The 24,560-nt window shown below is 45.4% G+C and overlaps 1 long non-coding RNA gene across 2 annotated transcripts in view; it reads right to left on the bottom strand.

Moving 5' to 3' along the window:
* The window catches only part of LOC121022458 (uncharacterized), a 131,988-nt gene extending 107,668 nt beyond the window's left edge, over positions 1-24,320 (bottom strand). Inside the window, exon 1 of one of the 2 annotated variants that reach the window (XR_005786954.1) lies at positions 24,231-24,320. This is a non-coding gene — a long non-coding RNA (uncharacterized LOC121022458). Of the gene's footprint in view, positions 1-17,012; positions 17,698-24,230 lie in introns of those variants that run through there. The other variant, XR_005786955.1, reaches the window with a different exon arrangement.
* Positions 24,321-24,560: the final 240 nt, after the last annotated feature.

Here is a 24,560-nt window from a genome sequence, read left to right as displayed (position 1 = left end):
TGAGGGTTGCTGGAGGTGGTGTGGGAGGGGGGATGGGCTAAATGGGAAAGGGGCATCAGGGAGGACACTTGTTGGGATGAGCCCTGGGTGTTATACATAGGGGATGAGTCACTGGAATCTACTCCTGAAATCATTAGAGCACTATATGCTAACTAACTTGGATGTAAATCTACAAATAAATAAGAAAAAAAGAGAAAGAAAGAAAGAAAGAGAAAGAAAGAAAGAAAGAAAGAAAGAAAGAAAGAAAGAAGGAAGGAAGAAAGAAGGAAGGAAAGAAAGAAGGAAAGAAAGAAAGAAGAAAGGAAAGGGATATATTTGGGACCAGAGGAATCTTCAATCTTTGGTTCAAACTCCTCAACATTTTGTTTCAACTCCCCCTACTTCTTTGCACCACCCTCACGATGGCCTTCCTCCTTTCTCTTCCAGTATATTCCCTCTCTCCCTCTCTCCCTCTCCCTCTCCTCCTCCCTCTCTCTCCCACTCCCCCCTCCCTCCCCCTTCCCCCCTCTCTCTCCCTCTCCCTTTCCCTCCGTCTCTCTCTCCCTCCCTCTCTCCTAGAATCCCCTAATCTAGGTTCCATGAGTGGGTTTCAGAGAAACTATAAATCCCCCGGCATTATAAGTAAACATTTGCACCTATGAGTATTTTTCCTGGGGAATGGGTTCATAGCTTTCATCATATTCTCAGAGAGGTCAGAGTCCCATAAGATGAAAATTCAAGTAACAAATATTTTCATGGGATACATGTAATAGCTCCAACACAGTTCCCTTGGTCTATCGTGCCCTGGGAGCAAGAGTTATTTCTCATCAGAAGAAAAAAATCAAAGAGAGAAAATGTAAAGTGATTTGTTCCGACCCTGTTTCCACCAGCCCTGTGCCCTGGGAGAAAGTGCCCTGCCTTTGGAAACATAAACATCTCTATCCTTCCCGGCGTGCTAGGCCTCCCATCCATCATTCCAGTCAGGCTCTGGCCGGCCTCCTTTCCCGCCATTCATGACCCTCTCCATCAGATGTCGGCTCTGGCTCTGGCCAGCTTGTTGACGACTGGACATTTTCCTAGGCCAGCCAAACAGCCTCCTCACCATCAGAGCTCTCCAGAGCTGGAGAAACTACCGGAGCCCAGGAAGGGACGACCAGGGCTGTAGAGGACGCTCCCACGGAATGCCTGAGCCCACAGGTCCAGCCGTAGCTACAGGGGCTCCCCGAGGCCTGAAGACCCTGGGGTCTAAGCGGGCTCCTCTGTAACCCGGCTCTGTGGAGTCCCATAGTTCTATGCATTAAACTCGTCGATTGCCAGGGAAAACCAGGGAGATGGGAACGACGAACACACACACACCTGGAGGGAGAGTCAGCAGAGGAGCAGCCAGGCAGCTCTGCTGATCTTGGCTGGGCCTGCCCGCGTGTTGGTGTGTCGGCCGGCCGTCAGCTGACCCGGACGGCCTCTGCCGGGTGACTGGGCTAAGTCAGCTCTGTGCCAAGTGTCTCTCACTCCCCAGCTGCGCTACCCTGAGCGTGGTCTCGTGGCAATGAGAAAGCTACAAGGGACAGCGAGCACTAAGCCAGTTTGCAGCCTCTGCTCGCATCACACCTGCAAATACTCCTCTGGCAAAAGCAAGTCCAGAGGACTTGGGGCTGAGCCCAGAGTCAAGGGCAGCCATGGTGCCCCTCCCCACAGTGGGCAGGTACCACAAGCCAGGTGAGAGCCTGTATTTAGAGGTCAGGCTCTGCCTCCTACCAGGGGTGTCTCTTAAATTCTCTGAGCAAATAACACATTACTTCTCACCTATCTGGTTAGTGAATTCTTTTAATTTTCCTGTGGGAATACACAGTCCCGTAATGGGTTGGAGAAACAGGTACCTTAACACACTACTGATGGATTATCTTTTTAGAGGATAACTGAATCACGTTTACTATGGAAGATGGCCAAAATGGCCCCAAATTCTTCTCTTTCCCCTTTTTTTAATGTGTATTTATTTATTTAGAGAGAGAGAGCGTGCGTACAAACTGGGGAGGAGCAGAGAGAAAGAGAGAGAATCCCAAGCAGGTTCTACACAAGCAACGCAGAGCCCAACACGGGGCTCGATCCCACGGACCCTGAGGTCATGACCTGGGCTGAAACCAAGAGTCGGACGCTGAACCGACTGAGCCACCCAGGCGCCCTTTCTCCTCCCTGTTTCAACGTGACTTCGCAACTCCTCCCGCCATGAGTGTGGGTTGGTCACGTGACCTGCCTAGGCCACAGCAAGTGTGACACACGGCAGGTTTAACAGCACTTGTACGCTTGGGAATTGCCTCTGCCAACATGCTCGGAAGCCACTACGTGATGAGCCCGAGCCAGCGAGCTTGCTATCGGATGAGAGGAAAGTCAAGGTGGAAGAAGTCAAGGTGCCTCAGTGGCCCTGTGTAGACAGACGCGAGGCCGGCTGCGATCAGCCACGCCTGGCCTACAACAGAAAAGCCACCCAGCAGAGCCCGGCCCACATTGCCAAATCCCAGAATTCCAGAACGAGCTGCTAAAAGATGCCAATTCATTTTATCATATTCTCCTGGGGGTGTCTTTCAGAAGTAACGCTACCATGCAGTTTCACTCAACAAATACCTCCTATACCCCTACTATGACCTGCCAGGGTTGTTCTAAGCACTGACAACGTCCCCACGAAAAGGAAAAAGATGAAATGTGTTCCTGTCCTCATGAAGCGCATATTCTAGGAGTAAGCCAGATTTTAATAATGACCAAGTACAATATGTTGTTTGACCAAGGGTAACAAGCACTCTGGAGACCGAAAATAATAACGTATGACATCACGTTCCGGGCACCATTTAAATGAGGACGGGGCGGGGCGCCTGGGTGGCGCAGGCCGTTAAACGTCGGGCTTGGGCTCAGTTCGTGATCGCACGGTTTGTGGGTTTGAGCCCCAAGTGGGGGTCTGTGCTGACAGCTCGGAGCCTGGAGCCTGCTTCGGATTATCCCCCTGTCTCTCTCTCTCAGAAATAAACACTGAAAAAAAAATTTTTTTTAATAAATAAATAAATAAATAAATAAATAAGGATGGGGAGGGTCGGGGGGGCGGGGGGGGGGGGGGACGGACGGCGTGCATTACATGAGAAAGCCGCCAGACCGGACCTCTGTGAGAAGGTGACATTTGAACAAAGATTTGAAGGAGGTGAGGAATGAGTCTCACGGATATCTACAGGAAGAATCTTCCAGGGAGAGGGAACAACAAGCAGTCTGGAGCCAGAGGAGAGGGCAGGATTCGAGGTCAGAAATGTGAAATGAGGTGGGGTGGGATGCTGTGTAGGCCCTGCGGGTCTTATCAGGAGTCTGCTGTAAACTCCCGTACACGTCTAATTTTTTTAACCAACTGTTCCTTTCAAACAATATTTTTTTATATATTTATTTACTTATTTATTTTGAGAGAGAGAGAGCAAGAGCAGGGGAGGGGCAGAGAGAGAGGGAGACAGAGAGAATCCCAAGCAGGCTTCTCCGCCCTGTCAGCACAGAGCCCCATGCCAGGCTCAACCTTTGAGGGTGGGATCATGACCTGAGCTGAGATCAAGAGTCGGACACTTAACCGACTAAGCTACCCGGGTGCCCCTCAAACAGTAATTTTAAAGAAGTATAGAGAGCAAAACCAAATAGCTCCCAGATTCCAGTATTACTGGACTCTACACGCGTTATCATAATCCGTGGCCATGCAGGCTCAGAACTCCAGGGAGCCTGCACGAGAGTACCGTCATTTTTGGGCGCGGGCTGCCCTCTGCTGTCGGCTTCTGGATTGGCACCTTCACAAGCGTCGCCTGAAGGAGCAAGGTCGCTGCCCCAGTGGGGAAAAAGATAACCAGTTGACAGAAGCCCCCTGTTTTCCTTGCCGGTAAGCCCGACTATGTCAGGAAGCCCTTAACAGCGGGGAGAGGAGACCCCTCCTCATCTTCACCCATTCATCGTCCGCCCATATATTCCACTTCTTAAAGGACTCAAAATTTACCCACGTGCTCACAAACCGTGTGGACACTGTTGGCCCATTCTGCAGGTGAGAGAATGGATGCTGGGAGGCTGTGAACCGTGCACTCCATCTCACTAGCCAGTGCATGGTTAAATCAGGACAAAAGTCCGGGCCTCCCGGCAGCTCCAGACCTACTGAAGCCCAACAAAAGGGTAGGTGCCTTTTGTTCAAAGTCACAAATGTGAAGCAGCAAATCCAGGATAAAGAGCTGTGAGTCGTCACCACCCCAACCAGGACGCCCCTCCTGCCCCTGCTCTGAGTCCCCATCTGATTCTTTCCCTGCCTCTACCTCCGCTCAGGAAGGATCCATGGGTAGCTGAGGGATGGATGGCAGGCCCCCAAGGAGCCCTTGCAGTTTAGCAGAGGATGACACAGAGGAAACCTGGGGACAGATGAACATGAGCCATATTACTGGATGCCAGAGGGGACAGACGAGAGTGGGTGGGTGGGGTCACCGATGCCAAGGAACCTCGTGAGCACCACCCACCCCCCCGGGACACCGACACAAGGGGGAGAGAGAACATGAGGGAATTGACTGAGAGTGATGGGAACGGACTGAGAAAAGCTGGAATTAAAAGAACTTAGTTTAAACTGACTAAGATTACATTCCCACCTTCCGCACAGCGGGACTCAGAATAGAAACCAAGCTGGGGTATAAAGATCAAAGGAGGTGACGTGTTTGCACACTGGAGGATTGCAGCCCGAGAAAAGTGTACCCGCTAAAAAGAAGAGAAACGGTGCTGAAGTTCAGCTCAAAAGACCTGCCTTCTAGTCCTGCCCACACACACACCCCCCCACACACACACACGGAAGTGGTTTGAGACAAATCCCTCAACCTTGTGGTTTTGGCTTCTTTGACATTCACGATACCTCAAGGGGTTCAGCTGAGGACCCATGAAGCAGGGAATGTGACCCTGCTGGAAACACTGTCCACTTTGGCCAGCCACCAGAGGGACAAGTGCGACCCCTCTCAAGAAAGGATTGGGGCGCCTGGGTGGCTCAGTCGGTTAAGCGGTGGACTCTTGGTTTCAGCTCAGGTCACGATCTCATGGTTCGTGGGTTCGAGCCCCACATCCGGCTGTGCGGCTGGCAGTGTGGAACCTGCTTGGGATCCCCTCTCTGTCTGTCTGTCTCTCTCCTACTCACACTGTCTCTCTCTCAAAAAGAAATAAAAAATAATCATATGACCCCACTCTAAAGTAGGTGTTAACCAAAGGACTTTTTTGTTTGCTAATAGCCAACTATTCTCATCGTTCTATACCGGTCTCTGGCAAAGGGGAAGGCAGTACTGATAAATGGCAATGGTTTGCTAGTTTGGGTACAAAAGCTAGGAGGGATCCAGCTTATCTGATCTGAGATAGGGAAAGACAATTCTCAAGGAAGGTGAAAGAAGGGGGGGAAGGGTGGCTGGAGCCTGATGCTCTGGAAGCTTCAGCCCAAGAGAAACAGGCTAGGAGACACCTTGAGGAAAGCATTTTATTTTGAGTTCATTTATTTATTTACTTAGAGACAGAGACAGCATGAGTGGGGGAGAGGCAGAGAAAGAGGAGAGACAAAGGATCCCAAGCAGGTTCTGCACTGCCAGTGCAGATCCCTGATTCGGGGCTCGAATCCACAAAGCTGCAAGATCATGACCTGAGCTGAAACCAAGAGACCGGACGCTTAACCAACTGAGCCACCTAGGCGCCCCACGGAAGGCATTTTTTGAAGCTGTGTGGGGTATGAAGTGCCGTTGAAAACTCTCCGTTGCTTCCCTATGAGATCTTCAGTGAGATCTGCACTGCTTACTAATGCTTAGGGAAGTGTGATTTCTTTTTCAGGGGATGTGAAGAAACACCAGGTCCTGCTTTAACTGTATCACAAGGTGAAAACTGCAGTGATCCACGAGGAGAAGCCAGTATACAGACTATGGGGGCATCCTTGGCCTGAGGACATTCAAAACTACAGAGAATGGAACGTCTTTATTGCAAAAATCATTAAAATTTAATCCAACAAATATGCTAAACGACAGTCGGACAGATGGAGATGCAAAGAGGAAATCATTCTGCTAGAGCTAATAGAATCTGCCTCAAAATAGTCATGTCTCTCTAGACTGCTGGGGATAACACAGGAAAAGAGGGCAGAATCTTAGGAAAAATGTATTGGCTGAAATGAATGAACAGGCAATAAATTAGAGCACTAAAAAAGAAAATGCAGAGAAAAAAAGAAATCATGAGTCGCATCATAACTGTGAGATTGGATTAACAAGAAGAAAGTATTAAACTAAAGAAGTCAATGTTGATGATGACAAAGGTACAACCCACATGCAGATCGAACCATCATAAATGTTTACATACCAAATAACATGCCCTCAGATGCTTACGACAGGAACAGCAGAACTCATAAGGAGAAACAGACAAAAATGCAAAGGCAATAAGCATTCATTCCATTTTCTTGGCCCATGACAGATCAAGTAGATAAAATATAAGTAAGGATACAGAGTTCACAAAAAATGTAGCTAATGAATTTGAGCTGATAAATATAGGCATAAACATGACTATGGATATTCAGTCAAAAGCTGTTTACTGAACACCTACCATGTGCCCAACGTTGTTCTGGGGGCTCAGGCATAAGAGTTAATACAACGGAAATAAATCCCCATGCTTGGAGATTTACAGTCAGTGCAGAAAGATATGATCATTGAGTTAAGGGGATTCTGCTGGGTTTCTCCACTCTAAAGTTACTATTTTTCCTTTTGTAAATAATACATTTCTTTTGGGAAGGTACTCTGAGATTATGTGAAGTGTTCAGTTTCTCATGATACATTTGCTTACTAGTTTTAGCAGCCACTGGTGATTTTTGCCAGAAACAGTTAGGACTGTCGCGATTACCAAATGGCGATTATTTAAATTCTCTCAGTGTTTCTACACTTACTACTTGGAATTCAACTGTGAGCAAAAGGTTTCCTGCCTCTCCACTTATTTACTCATCCATGTATGTACTTAAATCTATATGGACACATAGATTCTTATGTAATTCTATAGATCATCATCCATCACTATTTACTTATTATTTACTTTGGCGTTCAAACTATCCCAGGTTTGGCCAGTGGGGGCCCCTTAACACGGGCTCCTGAGTCTTTTTGACATGCCCCCATCATTTGAGTTACTTCCTTGTACTTTCAGGGGTGCATGGGTGGCTCAGTCCGTCAAGCGTCTGACTCTTGGTTTCAGCTCAGGTCATGATCTCATGGCTTTGTGAGTTCGAGCCCCACATCAGGCTGTGCGCTGGCAGTGAGGAGCCTGCTTGGGATTCTCTCTCCCTCTCTCTTTCTATCTCCCCACCCCCCACTTGCGCTGTCTCTCTCTCTCTCAAAATAAACAAACTTAAAAAAAAAAAGTATTGTACTTTCCTTGCCCTTGCCCTGGAATCAGCCATTTCTCTCAGCCACTTTGACTCCTCCTTTCATTGGAGAATGGTATTTACACACCACGACATGGGTACTAGGCACGTTCATTGTTAGTTACTGGGGTGTCATTGCTTCCAGCCCACCTCAGAGATACATCGAGAGACAGAGAGACAGATGGACAGATACACAATATGTCTATTTCTGGAATTTATCTACCAATAGTTAAAACCATGAATTCACACTGCTGGATCCAGTTCCAATTCAACACCACCAGGTTTATTCTAGCCTTTCCTTTTTCCACATTCTCCCCTTTTCTAGCAGTGAGAAATTTCTCTCTCATTATCCACAACACATTTCTTTAGTAAGATACACATAAAATAGTTTCAGAATTGTTCATCTTTTAAAAACCAGACATTTTGAGGAGTTCTGTTTCTGAGACATAAAAAGACTACGGATTGGTCTTTTTGATTTAAGAAAGAGAGGAAAAAAAGGAGAGAAAACGAGAGCCTGAAGAAGGGTCCCACAGGCAGAAAGACAGATCTTTCCAGCAACCTGGCAAGAAACCCCAAGTTCACAGAAGAGAACTCTCATTCTTGTTCAAGCAGGAAGAGAACTTGACATTTGAATGCTGGTTTAGGGGAACATAAAATTCTCAGTTCAAAATCATTTTGCCTCACAAATTTGAAAGTGCTGACGGGGCGCCTGGGTGGAGCAGTCGGTTAAGCATCCGACTTCAGCCAGGTCACGATCTCGCGGTCCGTGAGTTCGAGCCCCGCGTCGGGCTCTGGGCTGATGGCTCAGAGCCTGAAGCCTGCTTCCGATTCTGTGTCTCCCTCTCTCTCTGCCCCTCCCCCGTTCATGCTCTGTCTCTCTCTGTCTCAAAAATAAATAAACGTTGAAAAAAAAAAAAAAAAAAGAAAGTGCTGATTGTATTGTCTTCCAGGGAATTCTGGATTTACCCTTCTTACTTCCTAACTTTTCTCTCAATTTCTTTTCTTTCCTTTGTGTTGTCTTTTTATGCTGCATGCTGGGACAAACCATCACAGATTATATTTGCAATGGTGTCTTTTCAATGACTTAATGCATCTTGAATTTTTTATAGCAGTGTGCTCTTTTTAAGATTTTTTTTTAATTTTTTTTAAAAAAAATTTTAACGTTTATTCATTTTTGAGAGACAGAGAAAGACATAGCATGAGCTGGGAACGGGTAGACAGAGAGGGAGACCCAGAATCCGAAGCAGGCTCCAGGCTCTGAGCTGTCAGCACAGAGCCCGACGCGGGGCTCAAACTCACAAACTGCGAGATCATGACCTGAGCCAAAGTTGGACGCTCAACCGACTAAGCCACCCAGGCGCCCCTAATTTTTTAATGTTTATTTACATTTGAGAGATAGAGACAGAGTGTGAACGGGGGAAGGGCAGAGAAAGAGGGAGACAGAATCTAAGGCAGGCTCCAGGCTCTGAGCTGTCAGCACAGAGCCCTACTGGGGGGGGGGGGGGCTCAAACCCACAAACCGTGAGATTACGACCTGAGCCGAAGTCGGACGCTCAACCGAGCCACTCAGGTGCCCCTGCAAGACATTTTCTGAATGTGATTTGTCTAACGACTATTAAAACATGAGCTTTGCTTATTTAAAGGCTTTCTTTTCCATATTTCTTATGTTCCCGTTTCCTTGTGTGCTGGTTTTTCAGTTCACTCAAATCGTTATCAACCTTTTAGTAATGTTATTTCCCAAATAGCTGGTGATTCCGAAAGGTGTGCTTATCTTTCCGTTGACAAAAAAGAATAACTTAGAAGCACTAAGAAATTGCGAGAAATAAAAAAACATAAAACCAATTCCCACAGAGGGAAAAAATAATTACAACATCGGACTTGTTAAGCACCGAATATCAGAAGGTGGAAAAGGAATGTCCATGAGGTTATGAGGGAAAATTGTGTGGAATCTAGACTTCAAGCTCTAGTCTAACCTCTGAAGAAAACCAGTGCCATGAAAGAAAAGCACAATCTTCATGTAAGAGGGGGAAACACCCTTAAAAAAAAATTAGTTGAAGAAGCAAAAGTCAAAAGTATATACTTGACAATTTCAGAAATATTCAGTAAGAAATCACATCCATTCAAAAAATCATGTTCATAAAAATAAGTATTAATGACTTAGAAATTTTAAAACCTGGGGCACCTGGCTATCTCAATCAGAAGAGCATGCAACTCTAGAGCCCAGGGTTGTGAGTTTGAGCCCCACATTGGGTGTAGGGATTACTTAAAATTAAGTAAATAAATAATCTTGTCTTAAAAAACAAAGAAATTTTAAAAACCATATTTGCTATTGTTTAAGACATTCAGCATCAGGACAGCATAGCATCATGGGGTGAAGTCTGAATTTATGATCTCAGAGATCGAGCTGAGAGACTTCCGGAATGGATCACAAAAGGGTCTGAGGTAAACACAGTTCAGAGCCATAGAGAATAAATACAGACCTTCCACCACTGGTCTATCAGTAGCTCAAAAAGAAAGGAACATAGAGAACAGAGGGGGTAAAATAAGAAAAGAGATAATGTGAGCAAATGTTCCCCCAGGTGAAAAAATATAAATCTATGAATAGCCGAACTATGCATAAAATGTAATAGTTATCTTTTCAGACATTTAAGAATTCAGAAAATTGACCTCTCGAGTCTTCATTCCTAAAAAACAAAAACAGCCTCAAAGATAGAATGGAACTAACCTAAGAGTACAAGGACGGGAGACACCCCCCCCCCCACCAGCCACTTCGGTAGCACGTCGTTTATATCTGAGCTGGGGGTCCGAGGGTAGATGTCTTTAAACAGAGAGAAGGTGGAGTTAGAAATCTCAGTTAGAAATCTGATCAGGGTCGCTGGGGTGGGTCAGTCGGTTGAGCATCCAACTCTCAACTTCAGCTCAGGTCAAGATCCCAGGGTTGTGGAATCGAGCCCCACTTTGGGCTCCGCACTGAGTGTGGAGCCTGCTTGGAATTCCCTCTTTCTCTCTCCCTCTGTTCCTCCCCCATTCATACTCTCTGTCTCTAAAGACAATTAAAAATTAAAATAAATTTTAAAAGTTAAAAGAAAGAAATACTGGCAATCTTAGGGAAATCACAAGGACATGCTTCTTGGGTTGGGGGGCAGAGGGGTGCTGGGGGAGGAAATTAGAAATTCTAGGACCAAAAAGAAAAAAGCCATATAAGAAAGTTAGGATCAAATATGAAGCCAACTACAACAGGAAGTGATTCTGCACAATTGATTCATGGATTCTAAGAACAGACTTTTCTACAAGTCCTATCATATCACTTGGCTCTGCAATGAAAAACATTTGTATCATCATAACACTGTTAAGTGGTGTTTATTCATTTTCAATTTCTGTGCTAAACCTATTAGCAAAATGTAAATCTTATCAACCTTGCGACGTACAGAAGGTTGGGGGGGCAGATGGAAGTAAAAAATTGTAAGAATACTAATATCCACAGTTTTGATAGTACTAAGAGATACTGTCTAAAGATAACAGAACAAGAAATTAAATTTTAAAGATCATATTGACTTTATAGGAATGATCGCTAGGAGAACTACAAATAAAAAACATAGCTAGCTAAATCTGGTGGTGGGATTTTTAAAAAGATCACTTCTTACCTTTCAAAGTTGAGCACCAGTAAATACTGCCTATGTAAGATAAATTAAAAAAGTAAAATTATAAAAATATTATTTAAGTTAAGGAAGCAACAACCAGAATACTTAAAAAGGGAAGTGGTTAAAAAATAGATTATTTGCGGGGAGTAGCATGAGAGGCCGAAGACTGGAATTGAAAGACTTCCGTTTTTCATGGTATGCCTTTCCATATAGCTCTGCTTTTTTCTTTTTTCTTTTTTTTTTTTTTCGTATTTGTGCTCTAATTTTGTAATGATTTTTAATGTGTTAAAATATTAGAGCAACCACTGAAAAATAGAATAAGATCTATAATTTCCAAAACCCAATATGGAAAAAATGAGTCAAAGAAACTCAATCAATGCAACACTATGCAGGAGAATGGGGACCAGGGGTGGGGGGCAAAGAACAAGGAATTACAATAAACAGAAAATATAAAATATCATGGGAGGAAAAGGAAGCAAAACTCTTAAAAAGGCAAATTGATCAAAGGCTAAAATCGACTGCGCTAAAGAAGAGAAATATATTAATGTAAGAATACATTTACAAAGGGTTGGGATATATTATGTATGTCATGTTAATAGTAATCAAATTGAGTTGGGAATTCAGGAAGGCCCTTGGGAAAAGAGGGAACAGAAGGTTGTATATTCTTGGGGCTACAGGAGTGAAGTGAGCCAAAATCATAGCTGAGTCGAGCAGTGACTGAATGGGCCAGCCCACATCTGACCATTCCGAGAGAGAGTGTCGTGGGCTGAATAGTGTGTCCTCCCAAACCAAATGTTCAAGTTCTAACCCCTAGGACCTCAGAATGTGGCTGTATTTGGAGATGGAGTCTTTAAAGGGGTGAAGAAGTTAAAATGAGGTCACTAATCCAATGCTGACTGGTGTGTCCTTCTAAGAAAAGGGAAGACGGACCGTGTGAAGACACAGGGAGAAGATGGCCCTCCACAAGACGAGGAGACGGGCCCCAGAAGAAACCAACTCTGCCAGCACCTTGAAGTTTCTGTGGTTTAAGCCCCCCAACCTATGGTAGTTTGTTAGGACAGCCCGAGCAAACTGGCACAGAGGGTCTCCTCTTCTTGATAATGACGGTACAATTAGAGACGTCACATGCACATGAAGTGGACAGAATAAACAGGGGTTGTAGGCAGGATTGCACACGGGTCTAGCAGGTTCCACTTTGGCAGGAGGTCTGGGGCATAGTTTGGAAGGTTTTTTGGCCGTTAGCAAAGGATAGGAGTGGCAAACGGACTCGGGGTGTACATTTAAGGGACTGGACGCTCAGGAAGTTCTTGACCGCCGCAGCCCTATTTACCTACACTGACATGGGCATGACTTAGGCAGAGAATGTTGGGAAAGCCAGGTTGCCTAATTCTGCCACCTGAAAGCCACTGATCAGTGGCAGGCGACACCAGCACAAGTAAAACTCAGGGCTCCATCTCCTGATGGGTTTGTGAATTGGCTTCCTAGCACTCTGACAGTTCTCTTGTTTGCTTTTCTTATCCCTTGCTTTTACCGAGAAAATCTGGGCCTGACTTAAAAATTAGGACAATAGAAGGGAGTCAACAAACTACATCAGTAATCTCCAATTAAAAGACAAAGACTCAGAGTAGGGATAGGCTAATCAATGGAACAGAACAGAGTCCAATAGAATCCAGGAAGACTTACATGTATTCAATCCACTCATTTCAACAAAGGTGCCAAGTCAATGCAAAAGAGAGGGCAGAAGTTTTTTTAAACAAATGATGCTGGAAGAACTGAATATCCATATAGGAAAAAAGTACAAAAGAACCTCCACCTCTACCTCACTGCATACACAAAAATGTGCTTGAAATGGACCATGCACTGAAATGCAAAAGACACAAAGCCCTACTTTTTTAATGGATGAAATACTTGAACAGAAACTTCAAGGGCCAATACACACATGAAAAGGTGCTCCCTGTCATTAGGGAAATCTAAAAGACAGAGACTCTTTGTTTTAAGTCCTGTTACCCAGCCCTGGGCCATACACTCCTAAAACAAAAATACATACCTCCTTTAAAAATCTGTGGGAAATAAAAGAGATGTAAAGCAGGCGGTCTCCTTCATCATTAAGAATGCTAATTGGCACAGTTTTATGGAGAGCAATTATGGAGTTAGGCAAAATTTAACATCATTTTACATGCAATGACCTGTGACAGAGCGCTTTCAATTGTAGGTATAACCTAAAGAAAACTTACTACCCCCCCCACCCCACACCCCCCCACCTCTCCCCCTCCCACCTCCTGCCCCCCATGCACAAAGACGCACGTGCAAAAGTGTCTACGGAAGATTTATTTGGAAGAGCGAAAATGTGGAAACTCTCTAAAATGCCCACTAGTATGGGGGCGCGGTTAAGTAACTTATGGTGCACCCAACTCTTCATATGATAGATGGAATCATTAAAATAACAAAGTAGACTTGTATCTACAGACATGGAGAGATCGTCCAAATAGACAGACCTATTTCTAAGTAAAAAAGGAACTCACCAAACAATGCAAATGGCTATTTACATCAATTTTTTTTCATGTTTATTTATTTTTGAGAGACAGAGAGAGAGAGAGAGAGAAACAGAGCATGAGCAGAGGAGGGGCAGACAGAGACAGAGACACAGAATCCAAACCAGGCTCCAGGCTCTGAGCGGTCAGCACAGACCCCGACGTGGGGCTCAGCCTCATGACCTGAGCTGAAACCAGGGATCGGGCACTTCACTGACTGAGCCACCCAGACACCCCCCACAGTTCGTATTTTAACAACCAGCCCAGTAATGCCAGCGTCTGCTTGTGCCAGACCGAGGTCTGAGTAGTGTTGTTGTTGTGGTTGCTGTTACTGAGTGTTTTCTAAAGGTTGTTCTAAGACGGTCTGCCTGTCAGGCAACTGCTTCACTCCAACTATCTCAACCCGAAGACTGCTTCGTCGGTGTTGGGAGGAAAAGAAAGAGGCTGGCAAGCAGCCTGTGACCCACACCAGGCTGCCCCCACCAGCTGTTGTGGGCACGGCAGCCCCCCACGCCCAGCTCCGAGGGGGTTTGTCACGTTGCCGATTTCTGCCATGTTGCCCTCCCGAAGTGGCAGCTCCAGTTGTTTCCCCGGTAATTTCCAAGATGCTAATTGCCACCTGCTGATTTCCTGTAAACACTGTACTTTACACATGTGATTAATCAGAAAGCTGTGGGCTGTTCTGAAGAAGCGTGTGTGCCTGTGTGTGTGTGCACGCACGCACGTTTCATTACTGTGGTGAATTTAAATCACAGGCAATGTTTGCTCACAAAGCCGCATTGGCGGAACGGCAGGGAAAACAAAATTACAAAATACCATAACTGCAAGTTCACAGACCGTATAAACAACAATTCGAGTCAGCCCGACAACTCACTGAGTCAACTCTGGAACGGAGCAAGCAGCGACAGGGCATCTCCAAAGGAGACTTTGAATCACAGGTGTTTGTGCTCCTCGGAGAAACCGAAACCGAAAACATTTTCCAAGGTTTTTGGTAAAGAACATTCTTGTAAGTTAGTTTCAAGATCAGCCTCGTACCAGTTCCTAGGTCTTCCACCGACTACCCACAAGGTCTGTACAAATTACCTGAACCTCCAAACTGCCATTTCCTCATCCGTCAAATGGAGATAATGGCTAAGTCACCCGAGAGAGCGCGTAAATTACTTATTTTGCATATTAGTCAGAATTGTTTGGGGTGTTAGTGACAGAAATTTAATTCCGAGTGGCTTAAGCAAAGCAAGAAATGTATCGGCTAAAAAAAAATTAAGACTAGGGGCTCTGAATTCAGGTGCTAGTGGGTCTGGACGCTCAAATAATGACTTCGGAGCTCTATGACACCCTCCCCTCTTCTTTCCTCTGTGCAGACCTCTTTGTCGAGCAGACTCTATTTATGGCAAGCTGGTAGACCAATCAAGAGCTCCACACACAGATCTTCTCTTCCCAGCGACTGCAGAGAACTGGCATGGATAGCATCTCACTTGAAAAACGGCCCGCTAGTCCGTTCCCAGATCACAGTTTGGGCGCGGTCAAGCGCGGACTCACATAGACCCTGCTCAAACTGCAAAGATATGCACAGCACCAGCCACATATATGAAGACACAGCTGGACATCTCATCTCAAAACCCAAACAAGACAGTCTGAAGGACAGCCAGCCCCACTTGACAGTGCTTGTAAGAGGAAACACTGGGGTTCTGATGTCAGGATCGGAGTTCCAGGATTGGTACTCAATCTTCCATATAAGCAGATGTACTGAGAAATGAGAGAGAGAGAGAAGTTTGCTCAACTCAGAGAGAGCAGTTGGTCAGCCCTTCCTACACATGCTCACATCTGTTGACTCCATTTCAGTACTTGGCCAACAGGGAAAAGTGGGCGGTTCATAGACCCAAACCCAGATACATCTGGCCGAGGTAACCATTCGCCATTTTCTGTTTCCAAGCCTCTCTGCAGGCTTACGGCATTTCCTACAAGAAATTCTTAATATCCCCACCAGTACTGCTGGTCTTGAAAGTATAGGGCCCATCAGTCTACCTACTCACTTAGCGTTTTTATCCTGCTCTATCCACTACGGGGGCAAGATGGGATCCTCTGCCCCTTCATTTCCACTGGCCCTCCTCCTCAATTTCTCCCCTGCTCTGAAGAGAGTCCTTTAGTGTGATAATGCATCCGTTACCCTAGCAGAGTTGATCAATATTAGCCATAAGGGTTTGATGTTTTTAGGTACTTTGCTCTGAAACATGTGAGAATTCAGGGCAAATGGGTCTTATCAGGACAGATGAGAGAATCAAATGCACAAGAAGGCTGGTGGCTCTTGTTGGAAAAGGATGGGGGGATGAAGATCAAGATCAAGGGGGCTTGCTGATGTCCATGAAAGGACACATAAAACAGAAAGGAAATGTTGGTAGCAGCTTCTGGACTGTAAATCTCTTCCTGACTGGCTATGAGGAGCATCAAAGTCCTTTCTATAACGAACAGAGCTTAGTTGCCTTTCTGGTCCCTGTGGGCTAAAGGAACAGAGTTCGAGGCAGCACAAAGTGATGGTGAAGAGCACAGACTCTGGATTCAGATCCCCTGGATTTGAACCTAGGATCCTACACTCTGTAGGTAGGACGCCTTGGGCATGTTACTTAACTTCTCTGAGCCTCAGTTTCCTTATTGGTAAATAAGGATAAAATAATGGCATCTACCTCCCAGGATTGGCCTGAGAAGGCAATCAGTTAATATCCATAAACTATTTAAAACTGAACCTGGCTCATAATAAACACTGCATATATATTGGCTTTATACAAACAGCAAGCTGGACTCCCTTCCTTCAGGGAATCCCTTTGTTTACATGTACATGGTTGATTGGGTGATTACCCCAGGACAAGCGTTGTTGAGTCTCTCTACAGATTCACAGATGCAAAGTGGGGGTACCCAAGAGGGGTGCAGCTTGCACCCCAGGAGCTTTGATTTGTTCACAAATTGCTACTTGCTGTCGCAGCACTTGATTCCGATGCAAAGGGTTTTTTCTTCTGTTTGGCAGTGTTGGAATGAGCCTGCATTGGCTTACTCTGAAAATAAGGAAAGGTCTGCAGTGTACTTTTCTTGCCCTAGGCTGAAAAGACTTGGCACAGTCACTTACAAGGGTGAGTTGGGTTGATCACAGGAGGGCTTAAGTGGACATCAGCCTTTGCTAACAACTGGGAAGCAGCATCACAAGCAGGCACTGGGGTCGATAACAGGTGTTCCCGGAACTCCAAAGGCAAAGGCAAGTTAGAACCCAGATATGAAAGATGGGGGTAGAGATTGCACTATAGGCTGGCTCAAGCACGGTCTGCCTAAAGCGTGGCTGCAGCTATGGTGCCCACGGTCATCTTGTCCAGGTCACCCTCACATTCTGGCATTCCCCACCTCCCTCTCCTTCACCAGTTACCCACTCAAGTCACTCTGGGCCACTATGTATACTCTATTCCCACTCACCTCTAGAATTCCTTTTCCTTATCAAGTCAATTCCTGCTCACTTCTCAAGCATAAATGAATTTCAGTCTCCTCCTTGAGGTTTGCTTTGACCCCTTCCAAAGCCTCTGAGCTGATACTCACTTCCTGATACAATCATGTGGAATTATCTATTGCCTTATGACATCTCTTATACTGGGGCCTGTAGAACGACAAACATCCATTAGTTTTGCCTGGATAGCATCCTTCATTCCTTCTGCTGGTAGTAACACTTACCCAATTTTTCTTTGGAGGAAAAAAAGCCCTTCCAAACTCTTGGTCCATGTGGCTCAAAAGGCTCAGCTCCGGGAGTGCACATGTGACTAGGCCTGATGCATCGAGTATTCCATCCCCTGGTCACAACGATTGGTTCAGGGCTGGGCACATGACCCAAATCGATGCTATGAGTTTCAGCTCCAGGATTTTTGCTGAAACTACTGAGAAAGGGGGAGGGAGGAATCTCTCTTTCAAAAGACCAGCAACCACCATAGGATGGAGACAAACTTCCTAAAACTTAGGCCAATTCAGAAAAAAGAAGAGCCAAAAAAAAAAAAAAAAAAAAAGGAGAGAACCAGACACCTAAGGACACGATAGGATACAGCTACACCTAAACCTCAACATCACCTGGACATTTCAATTATGTGAGACAATAAATTCCCTTCATTCATTCATTCAACAAATATTTACAGAAGGCCTATTGTGTACCTGACACTGCTCTAAACATCGGAATACAAGGGATACACCTTTTTTTTTTTTTTTTTTTTTTTACTTAATACAATGTAAGCTAGATTTCTAGCCCTGGTCAATGAAGTCTTCATGTTGCTTAATTCATGAATTGTTATTTAGCATCCTTCGTGTGAATGCCTCTTTTTCCCAAGTACACTCATTGAGAATGGAGACCACACATTATGTTTCTCTATATCACCAACTGTGATATGTGCGCAGTAAATAATTAACAAATTATTTGTTAAGTCAATAAAGGCTACATTTATTGGGAACTACCACTCGTGGTATTGATTCAAAGAGCATAGCTCAGAAGAAATGTCTAAGGAGCTTTGCCAGTGAGCTCTGATTAGACCCTGGCAGCCAAAAGATATATGTGCTTCATGAGCACAAACATGGCATGATGATGGAATCAATATTAATCCACAACAAAAGGAATATATCAGAGGACTGACATGATGTCAGACCGTATGCCAGTGCCTATTTCTACTCCTAGTCCAAATTCTTGGAAATGACCCAAGAAAAGATGTTGTTAAATAATAAATATTCAATATTGATGAAAATCAAGAAAAGGTACACAATGGATCTTCTGAACAGAAGAAGAAGAGCTTACTCCTACAGGTGCAGGAGGGGATCGGCTATGAAGGGGAGTGGTCCTGGGGGAAGTCCAAACTCAGAATAGCAAGCAGTGGGTAGTGAATGGTAGAGTAAATGGAGAACTGAGTTCAGAGCAACTGGATGGTCAACTCAGCTACTGACACTCTTATGCCATGGGGGAGTAGGCAGCAAGCACCTTTTTCTGCAGAATAAAGCAGTGGCTATGGACGCAAAGAAGGAAGGCACAGGATACTGCCACGGCATCTTCCAACTCCTAGGAGAGACAGGAAACGTTCTAACCAGAGGAAAAGCTACCAGCTCACTCTTTCTGGTGGCATACCCACTGCCTTCTAGCAGCTGAATATAACCAAAATCATCATCAAGTGATAGATATGGAATATCTCAAGCACAAGAAATGGGAGGAGCAAGAATCCCCAAATATACTGCAAAATCTAATCCAATGCCCCTTTCTCTCTCCTTCTCTCATTTAATCTCTCAACAATAAAAACAATAAAACAAAAAAAAACAATAAAACAATAAAATCTCTCAATAAAAATGGCCACTCCTTTCTCCCTGTAACACATGCTTTCCTTGGCCATCATGACACCACACTGTGGTGGTCTTCCTTTTATTTCTTGTCATTTTTAATTAGTCTTCTATGTGTTTTCTAGGGCTGCCATAACAAAACACCACAAACTGAGTGGCTTAACAGAACCTTCTCACTTCAGAGCTCTGGAGGCCAGAAGCCTGAAATCAAGCTGCCAGCAGGACTGTGCTCCCTCTGAGGGCTCTAGAGAAGGCTCTCTCCTAGCTTCCAGTAATTCTTTGGCTTGTGGTAGTGAAGTACAGTCTTCACATGGACTTTCCTCTTTTTATAAGGACACCAGCCATATTGAATTAGGTATCCTATTCCAGCATAGCCTCATCTTATCTGCAATGACCGTAATTCCAAATAAGGTCACATTTTGAGGTACTGAGGGTTAAGATTTCAATATATGAATTGGGGGGCACAGAATTCAATTTACAATTCCCCTCCTTTGCTATCTACTTAACAATGAGCATGGGCCTTCCTTCTCTTCCCTTTACATTTGTGTTCTCTCTCTATATGTTTGCATCAAATCTGACGGCTTTAAGTAAATGCTGATGACTTCCAGATTTATACCTCCACCTCTGACCTCTCCCTTGAGGCATACCCACTGTCCATTTGAACCTTACATATCTAATAAAGATCTCAAAATTACGGCATCCAAAACAGTATTAATAATATTCACCATTACTCCACTCCAACAAACTGGACTCTATGAGGTCTCCCCACGTCAAAAACTATAGTACCATCAAAGTTGCTCAAATAAAAAACTGAGGATCCCTCCTTTTCTCTTATGCCCCACAACAAGCAAGACAAGTCCTAACAGCTCTGTATTGAAAATATATAGAACACATCCATTTCTCTCCACCTCTATTGTCACACCAAAGCCCAAGCCATTACCAATCTTTTGCCAGAACTAAATCTGTAGGCCCGTATCTTACCATTCTTCACTCTACCTGCCTCCAGTCCACTCTTCAACATCAGTGTGATTTTGACAAAGTATACATCTGATCACAATACTCAGTAGCTTTAAATCCTTAAATGCCAACTTTTAGAATCAAGGACATACTGCTTACTATGGCCCACAATGCTCTTTCAACATGGTCTTGCCCCTGCCTGCCTTCATCTTTACTCTGGACCCATCTCTCCTCTTGCTCGTTATGCTGCAGACATGCTGTCTCCTTGGTTTGTAGAACACCTCACACAATTTATCACCTCAAGGCTTTTCTATACACTTGCTAGTCCCCTTTTCAGGAAAGCTCTTCCATAGATTCTGCACATATGTGCTTCCTTCTCATCCTTGACACTCCAGCTCAAATATCAATCCTCAGAGAATCTTTTCCCTGAGCAGACTTTCTAAAGTAACCCTTGCCCCAGTTACTGTCTGTTCTATCACCCTATTTATCTTCCTTCTAGTATTTACAATAACCGGAAATTATCCTGTTTATTTATATAGGTACTTGTATATTCTTTGTCTCCTTCTCCAAGCTCCGCTAGAATGTAAGGAACCAAGTGTGTCCTTCGCCACTATGTCTTCAGTGTTCAATACTTTACCTGAAACAGAATTAACTTCTATATATGTGTTTAATGGATGGGGAGATGAATAGAAAAATAGGCCTTAGAAACCCTCTTACTCAAATCCCTGTATGCTGAGTATTCTCTTAGCACACTATTTCTAGGAGTCTAGATGAGGGAGAATTCTTTTTCCTAGAGACAGAGAGATGCCCTCACTTTCTTGCAACAATGGGCACACTTTACATTGCCTTCATTGTAAAGTCCAAATTCCTTCCAACCTGTCTGTACAACTTTATCGTCCACCACTTCCTTCCCCTATAGTAAGTTCATGGTACACTTAGCTTCATACCATTACATGAAAATACCACTCATGTTTATGTTACCTCTCTTTGGAATGCCTTTCTTTCTCCTCCTGCCAAACATCCTTCCAGATTCCCTCTATGAAGCTTTTCCTGGTAGCCAGAGAGGCTATTAGCCTGTAGTGTCACAGGCCTTTATACATACCTCTACCATATTTATTCTAACATGTGACAATCCTAGGACTAATTTTCCCCATTTTACTCTTAATACTTTGAGTAAAAGGATTATGCCTTATACTTATCCCACTAGTGCCTAGCATGGTGCCTCATAGAGATATATACAGAAAAAAAAAATTGTTGACTACTACTATATATGAATATATAGTTAAGAATTTTTCATTATGGTATTTCTCAGTGGAGTGAAAGGCACTGGAACATTTTAACAGTTGTTATTCTGTCAGCTATCTGCCCATCATTAATGAACCAGTGGGAGAGGTGATTTTTAATTTGTAAAAAGGAAAACTATTTCAACTAGTTATGGTTAATAAACCATAGCTGAAAATTCTGTGTACAAATAGGCACACCAATAGACATACTCAACCTCTTCATGAACACTTTTTGATTTTTAAAGAAATGAATTAAATTTTCAGGGCATAAAAGAAGTGAGAAGTAACTAGCATTATTAGGATATTCTGTAGCTTGGATTTTTTTTAACTTAGCATAGGCCATAGATAGCACTTCTTGGAACTATTTCATGTATAGTTAATGTTTACTTTTGTGGTAACACTACATTAATCCCATTGACCAAAAGCAAGGTATAGCAGCTAGTGTGGCTGCTGGTGGATCAGCACCACGGACAGAGGAATGGCACATGAAAGGTCGCTCTAAGGCAGCTTGTAAGACAGCTGTGATATCAGAAAGACTGGTGTGAATGTTTCTCTGGGGATCATTCAGACAGTGGCTTATTGTTAAAACTGGAGGGGAGAACATGAGAATTAATTCTACTTTTTTATGTTTGAAAATTTCCATTAAAAATATCCATGTGTGTTACTGAGAGGCCACCAAAAAAAAGAAAAAATTACTCCTGAAGACCTTAGGATCCTACATGTAAGAGATAATGAACAATAAGCCCCAGTACCCTCTGTTCCAAGTGGAGTTTTGAGAAGGCTAGGCTGTAACTTTCCCATGCACATAAGATTTGTCTTGCGGAAGTCGGCGTGATGGAATAGGAAGTTCAGACGTCTATAGACAATCAGTTTCTTGAGGAGCAAGATGTCTCAGGAGAGCAGTTTCTAAGAAATGAAACCTCTCATGCACTGTCCCTGATAAGAAGCAGCTGGGGGCCGCGGCCTAGGGTTGCAGGGAATGAGGCTGAGTGTAGGAGGTGGTTGTGAGAGTGAGCCCAAGGTCCACACACTGAAGTTCTGGGTGGGCCTAAGGTCAATACACTAGTTCTAAGTCAAAACAAAAACAAAAACACTGTTTAAGTGTTCAATGGGCTAGATAAGCAGAGGGAACCGAGATATAACGCCAAGCACATTAGAATGGAAAGGAGCTAAAATATGAAAAGGGTGGAGAGGTACAAAAGGAAGACGCACCTAAATATTTTGGGGGGGGGGGCCACTAGGGATTTTTCATGCAGCAGCCATGTCAGAAGAAAACAAGAAGCCAAGAGAGAGGCTGGTGGATAAAATAAGAGAATGAATGTAAGCACACTCATGGTAAGAACCATTCAGAGACTATGGATGGCAGGTAACGTTGAGGGCCTACTATGTGTGAGGCACTGCTGTAAGTCCCCAGAGAACATGATTGAAAAAAAAAAATCCAGCTTTACTGAGCTAACCTTCTGGTAAGGGAGACAAATAAATGTATTTGCCGGGCGTGTGAATTCCAACTGGCTGTTTCATTTAGGCAGAAAATGTGGCTTCCAGTTTGCTGCAGTCCCCACCATTCCCTATTGTCTTGCACTCTGCCGACTTCACTCTTTTATGTCATCTGCCTGAGCTCTGCAGGCTTGTGAGTTTGTGACCCATGCTCTCCGACGCCCCTGGGCTGCTTGTGGCGCTTGTCTCTCCTGAAACCACCAAATGGCCCAACAAGCATATTAAAGACCCTATTCTTAGCTGAATCCATATCCTGGGTTGCCACTAGTCTGAAGTAACGTTGGGTGGTGGAGATCTCAATGTTCTCAACTGTCAAGTGGAGGCAATGGTATCTGCTTTATGGGATTGCTGTGAGGACTAGCCATTGCCCCATCAGCTCTCACTCCGTCTTTGGATCTCCTTCTTATCACTACGTCTTCAAAGAAACCTTCCCAGCTGCCTGACTAGCGAGGTCAAATCCCTCTAATCTACACAGCACATTCCTCTTCATGGTCCTGTTGCAGTCACAATCGTACTTTAGCTCGTGGATTACGGGATTAATGCCTGCCCCTCCCAGCAGGCTGAAAGTGCAACAGTGACGAGAGCTGTTTTCACTCGCCACCTGTCATCACGTGTGGCCCAAAATAGATGCTCAAAAAGTACTAACGAGAAAGAAAGAAAAAGAAAGAAAGAAAGAAAGAAAGAAAGAAAGAAAGAAAGAAAGAAAGAAAGAAAAGTAAACTGTGCAAAGACAACCCCTTTGCACACATTGGTTGCCCGACAGATTCTCTCGGACCTTCCCAGTGACGTAGACGCTACTCCTAGCTTCTGGGCTGCTAGGATATGTAGGTCGAATTTTAACTAGATTTCCGCTGAAAAAGAAAAGCCACTAAGCTTTCTTTTCTAATAGGCTACCGACCCCTAAACAGGGCTTTTTGTTTTGCCCGCTGATGTATGCCAAGTGCCTAAAACACTGCCCGGCACCTCATCAATAAAGGAACAGATGGATGGGCAGGCAGGCAACGCTCCGAGTTTCACAGAAGTTGGGAGGCGTCAACAGCTCCTTCTAGCACCACAGTGGCGGGTGGGGAGGAGGAGCGGGGACTCTGGGCCAGGACCGCCCCCCCCCCCTCCGTTCACGGTCAGCCACACCAGATTTTCCCAGAGCGTGCGACAGTAGGACCCCCAGACGACAGGGTGTCCCCGCGCCACCCCTGGGGCCCTGATTGGAGCTGTTTAGACGGTCCCGCAGCGGGGCACAGACGGGGCGCCCCCGCAACACCCTTGGGGGACTTGAGAGGGTGCTCCCGTAGCGAGGGACAAAAGGGGCGCCCCCGCGACACGCTTGGGGGCCTGAAGGGGGCTGCCCAGGTGCTCCCGCAGCGGTGGACAGAAAGGGCGCCCCCACGACACTCTTGGGGGCCTGGACAGGTTCGCCCAGACGCTCCTGCAGGAGGGGTTGGCGCCCAAGCCCCCCGGCGAAGGGTACCAGCAGAGCAACCCCAAACGCGTCCAATCCCTCTGCCACAGACCCCTCCGCCAAGCAAAGGAGTCCCCCGTCTCTCTCCCTTTTCCGCCGCAGAACGACCTTTGCACCCCCTCCCCAATAGTGTTCCTTCACCTCAGAGACGTCTCCCCGCCTCCCAGATCCACCGCTGAGGGACACCCCCCTTTTCCAGGCAGTTCCACCGTCTCCCGCAAAATGTCTGCTCGGCCCCCGACTGTGTCCCTCCGCCCCCGGGCAGTTTCTCCGCGCCCCCCTCATTCCTGAAGTCCCTCAGCGGCGAGTCGCTACGCTGCGCGCTCTCGCGAGAGTCCACCACGCAGCCCTCTCCCCCAGCCCCTCGCCCGCGAGGTAGCCTCCCCGGACCCCGCGGCGCGCGGTCGCGGGCGGCGCATGCGTGGCCGCGGCTCCCAGCGCCCCCCGCGCAGTCCGCGGGCGGAGCGGAGC

Source organism: Herpailurus yagouaroundi, unplaced genomic scaffold (assembly GCF_014898765.1).
Source record: "Herpailurus yagouaroundi ecotype Mexico unplaced genomic scaffold, PumYag 410, whole genome shotgun sequence".
In the NCBI taxonomy this organism is placed as follows: domain Eukaryota; kingdom Metazoa; phylum Chordata; class Mammalia; order Carnivora; family Felidae; genus Herpailurus; species Herpailurus yagouaroundi.
The sequence above is the reverse complement of the archived record's forward strand: the minus strand, read 5'-3'. Positions and strand labels throughout refer to the sequence as shown.